Source organism: Magnolia sinica, chromosome 7 (genome assembly GCF_029962835.1).
Source record: "Magnolia sinica isolate HGM2019 chromosome 7, MsV1, whole genome shotgun sequence".
NCBI classification, from domain to species: Eukaryota; Viridiplantae; Streptophyta; class Magnoliopsida; order Magnoliales; family Magnoliaceae; genus Magnolia; species Magnolia sinica.
This window is the reverse complement of record NC_080579.1, coordinates 73,168,873-73,174,451: the sequence shown is the minus strand read 5'-3', so window position 1 is coordinate 73,174,451 and position 5,579 is coordinate 73,168,873. Positions and strand designations below refer to the sequence as shown.

The window sequence follows — 5,579 nt, the reverse complement described above, 5'->3', positions numbered from 1 at the left end:
CCCTTTAAGCTTTCTATAAGCTTATGCACAATTGATGCGTGCAGGTGACACTAGGCCGTAGCTGAGCAGGACCAAGAGCATGCCATAGAGCTCTAGATTTTTTGTTACTATCATTGTATTTTCCTTTTTCACTTTGTACTCAAGTTTTTTATCATAGCGGATTTTGTGATGGTGTTCTTGTTATTGTTCGTGGGTTATGCTTTTGGTTATGCTTATTATGGAACAAAATTACACTGAAAATCCTCCTTTTAGGATCCCAGGATCAGAACCTGGTATATGGGTGCCAGAAGCCGAGAGTGGGGTACAATGGAGGCTATCGGCGCCAGATTCGGCGATTAGGAATTCTGTGAACCCGATTTCTGAATTTGGGGCGTGACATGACCTCCTACTTTAATCTTCAAATGCTCTGATCCACCTCCTCAATCGACCATAGTAAATTTATCATTGTCAACCTCATCTAAGGGATGACAAAAATTAGGTACTTCCCCAACTGAAGCTGTGTCATCATTTGAAAAATACTTCAAAATCAAATATTGGTCAAGGTCTCCATTAAAGACTATTCTAAATAAATCGAAAAAGGTCTAAAACGTCACTTAGAAGCTCACTATAATAAATGTTACAATAAATTGTGGCATGATAAAGAAAGATTAAACAATCATGATCTTCCGTTCGATGAAAAATATATCACCCCTTATCATCTCAGTACGCCACCATTCCCCACTTTTACTCGAGTAATGGCGATGGTTATAAAAAACCCTCAATCTGTGGACAGATGATTCGTCACCTTCACCATTCATTCTAATTTAGGTGGAGGTTATTTTCACTCATATAACTATTTTGAGTCTTTTACCTCGTTTTCTTACTAACTCTATCTTTCTTTATAGTTACTCAAGGGTTATCGACCGCAGAAAAACAAATTGTCATGGCGCAACCACTGCAACAACGCCAACCAGTGACCGATATTCTTGAGATTGCTGACGTGCAGACTGTTGACTCTGAAGGAATGATCAGTAACAAGGCTCTTCCTTCTCATACTTCTCTAGAAGCTACAACTCTCATCATAGAGTCTAAATACGTGATTAACATTCCTCAAACACTGACCACCATTTTCAACCAAGAAGATGAAGAAGAAGATGAGCATCCCTTAAGCATCACTCCTCATGTCTCAAACAGAGGACGTCCCCTCGTCCTATTCCTCCATCCATTCAGTGGGTTCCTTTGACCGTATAATCTCTTCCCTCAACCATTGAAGAACCCCTTAAACTGGATGCAGCAGATGAGATGGTCATCAATGATCAGGCAATAGAGGAGATTCCTACAACCAATATCCCTATGTCTTGCCCGTCCCTGATTCCCATATCAACGTCGATGATTATTAATGATGTCTTGGCCTCCTTTGTAACGAATGATGATGTTTTTCCAGTTGAAGACATCCTCTCCTCCCTCTAACAAGCTCTTACGATGATATCAACATGGCCGAGTCCCCTGCATTCTTAATCAAACTGCAGTGTCTCAGCAAGGAAATCTAAACCCTTGTGCATTCAGGATCGTCCGAGACTATATCGATCGAGATGATTAATAGGCTTACCCAGATAATTGATTAATATCGAGCCTTCTCTTGTTCGGACGAAATTCTCACGACCAAACTACTAGACCTTAGGGATATTTTGTAATGCATTAAAGAAAAATACAAGTTCAGCACCATCACGATCGCTTCAAGGCTGTGCACATAATAGCAAAATCCCAAATGGTTATGACCAATGATGACGATTTAGAGGAAATGAGCATAATGTTGAGTGTCAAATATTACATATTTTCCCCTATTTATATCTTAGTTTTATAAACATGATAATGCTTAATGGTATATTTTATACATATTTGTGTTGCAAGGTGAATCTGAGAGCTTGGATTGAAAAGAATGTTAAAAACATGGATTTGATGCTCAAAGATCACTAAGGCAATGGATGGATCTTAGGAGACCAAGATTGAAGAATTCACATGCCAAAGATTCAAGGAAACCAAGTGATAAAGGAAGAGAATCAAAGACTTGAAGTGAAGAAAAGGAATCTTGAAAATTTTCCTAAAAACAGATTCCGAGACCAGAAAAGTCTAATTTTGGAAAACTGCCAAAATCACCTTCGATCATATCGAAGGTAGTTAGATGCATCGAAGATCATATCGAAGGTACTTAGATGTATCAAAGGTGGAATAAAAAATTGTAAGATTTTTAAGCCAAACTCAATGGACAGTTCTGGACCAGTTTCGATGATATCGAAAGACCTTCGACACATCGAAGCTTATATCAAAGATCATATCGAAAGACCTTTGATGCATCGAAGCTATTACGGAGATTTTACACAAACTACGAAAGTTTGAGGGGGTTTCTAGATTCTTCCAAGTCGGTGCGAAAGGAGGTGTTACTCAACTATAAATAGGAGTCCCTAAGGCATCCCTAGGTATCATTTAGCATTTAAAGAAGCAAAGCATAAGGGTGAAGAGCCGTCGCCAAGCATTTTTCTTCCTTAGTTTTCATGTATTCTTCAAGGGTTTTATATCAATCATGTCTATGGTTGGCTAAACCTCTTAAATAAGGCTAAGAGGTGAAGCTTGTAGCGTGATGAGATATTTTATTGCTTTAATTCATATTTATGTTGAACTTACTTTGATTCTAGTTTGATATTTAAGGAATACTTTCAGTTTTTAATGATTTATTGTGACTTAAATTATAGTAGATCTGCAATAGCTTTGAGTATCTTCTTTTCTTGTTTTGAGATTATGGGATTGGTAAATCCTGTTGTTTACCATCGTCTCATGGGCATGGGTTGGTGATGGAATCCCTGCCAATTATCATAGTTCTTCTCTTTTAAGAATTAGGTCAAAGGAAGTTAAGATTTGATATTAATTGTTATATCTTCCAATTGGATATGATAGGACTCCAATTCCGATTGTGTTACTTGAATCAAGTAAGGAATCACCCTAATTGCTACAAGTGGATCCTTGGAAACCCTAATTCCCACCTTTAAATTCTTAAGTTTCGAATTAAACACTTCGCAATTGCTTCCTTTTTATTCTTAATATAGATTTAGATCTTCTTCTAGTTTTGATTCTAGTTACTTTCAGAATACACACGAGATTAGTCACTGTGGATTCGACCTCGGTCTTACCAAGATTATTACTACATCACGACCCTACACTTGGGGTTGTGAACAAGTTTTTGGCGCCATTGCTGAGGACTAACGGTTATGTTTTTTCTAAAATTGATTAGTTTTAGAATTAGGTTAAGATTATGGTTTAATTGTTTTCTATTTTTATATTAGAATTTTCCTGATTTATTTTAAAATCCTAACTTGTTTTTCTATTTTGTAGGATCCTAATATAGAAACTTCTAATCTAGTAACCTCTTTTTTTTCTAGATTTCTTAATTGTTATAGTTTTCTCTCTCTTAGGTTTAGGTTAGCTTAGTTACTTGAGGGCTGAGAGTGTTTCATGCCCAAGTGAGTCCGTGATAACACTCGACATCTCTTGAGTGAAGGAGGATTAGTTGAGAGGTTATCTATCCATCACAGGATTAGATACTACCAAAGATCCTCAAAGTTAACTAAAGCTATGACTGTCAATCAACTAGCCAATCAACCTCCAAATCCACCTCAACCTAGGGTTAAGGAAATCCAGGATGAAAATGAGGTGCATCAAGCACCCCCGCCTCATACTTTACTAGATTATTTACAACTAGCGTGGGTGACTACACCTTCATGCATTGTTTTTCCAGAGAATGCAGGACATATGAATATCAAATCGGGAGTGATTAACTCCTTTCAAAATTTCATAGACTTGAATCTGAAAATCCATATATAAACTTGCAAGAGTTTTATGAGATAATAGCCACTTTATACTTTCCTAATGTGTTTGAGGACACGATCAGGCTAAAACTCTTTCCCTTCTCCTTAAAAGAAAAGGCCAAGACATGGTTGCACTCACTACATTCATGATTAATTGGCAGATGGAATGACATGACAAGAGAGTTCATTAAGAAAATTTTCCCATATCATAAAACAAACACCCTCAGGAAGTCAATCATGAATTTCGCTCAAAAGGAAGATGAAACAGTCGTCCAATGTTGGGAGCATTTCAAGGATCTTGTCAATTCATGCCCACAACACAGTTTTGAAATGTGGTGCATCACAAATTTCTTCTACGATGGAATGACATCTTCCATGCACCAATTGGTTAAGGCGATGTACAATGGGGAATTCATGAACAAAGATGTCAATGATGTGTGGGATTATGTAGACAGACTTGCTGAAAACGCACAATTATGGGACATCTCTCCAAAACCCACCACTTCTAAGCCAACTTAATCAAAGGAAATGGGAGGAATGTATGCTTTAAAAGAAGAAGATGACTTGAGTACAATGATGGTCATTCTCAAAAGAACAATTAAGGCCATGGAACTTTAAAAGGATAAAGCTAAGGAAGTAGTTTGCGGTATTTACGCTTGCAACATACATACAACTAAAAATTGTCCAACAATACCTACTTTTCAAGAAATTCTGAATGAGCTGTAAAATGTCATAAACAACTACCAAAGACCTTATAGTGGACCCACCTCAAATACATACAACTCCAGCTGGAGGAATGGATAAACTACTACTCCTTAAGGATTCCCCAACCAATTCCTGAATCAAGGGAACCTTCAAGAGGATCCAGTCTTAAAACACCTTCAAAATGAAGAGCTTTTTCAATCAGAGTATATTGCGGGTCATTCAAAACCTTTCAAAGGCTATACAAGGGTGTGAGACAAAAATTTCGATTGGAGAGAAAGTGATCTATCCGGCCCAACCTCTCCCCAATCTCAAACCGCAATATGAAATTAGTGACCCAAGCTCTTCAAATCAATATGTGGAACAATCTAAGTCTATCACCACTCTTAGGACTGGTAAAACAATTAACAAATCTATTCCAATAAAGACTGAAAAATCTAAAGACCCGGAAGAAGACACGGATGATAGACCTAACATTGCCCCACATGGGTTAGAACTGAAACCTCAAGGCAAGCCGATTGCTCCATTCCCTTAATGGTTGATTACACCAAAACTTTTATCAAACTCTCAAGATATTCTAGAGATGCTTAAGCAAGTGAAGGTCAACATCCCTCAACTGGATGTCATTAAACAAATCCCTTTATACGCCAAATTTCCAAAAGATCTATGCACTACCAAGAGACGGCAGACTATTCAAGAGAGAATTTTTCTAACAAAAAAGTGAATGCCATCATCAAGCAAGACATGCCACAAAAGTACAACCATCACTTTGTAATTGGGAACTACCGAATTGAGCATGCACTTCTTGACTTGGGGGCGAGTGTTAATCTAATTCCTTACTCAGTTTACGAACAACTAGGCCTAGGTGAATTAAAACCCACCCAAACCACATTACAACTTGCCGATCGATCAATTTGTGTACCGAGAGGGATTATTGAGGATGTGTTAGTTTAAGTTGACAAATTCTATTATCCAGTAGATTTTATCGTCCTCGATACTCAACCCATCGTGGATATGAGCACTCAAATTCTCATCATT

General features: G+C 37.6%; 1 non-coding gene across 1 annotated transcript; it reads right to left on the bottom strand.

The window, feature by feature from the left end:
* Positions 1-4,058: 4,058 nt before the first annotated feature.
* On the bottom strand, positions 4,059-4,165 carry LOC131252402 (small nucleolar RNA R71). Its single transcript, XR_009174424.1, has one exon. It is a non-coding gene; the product is annotated as a small nucleolar RNA R71 (small nucleolar RNA).
* Positions 4,166-5,579: the final 1,414 nt, after the last annotated feature.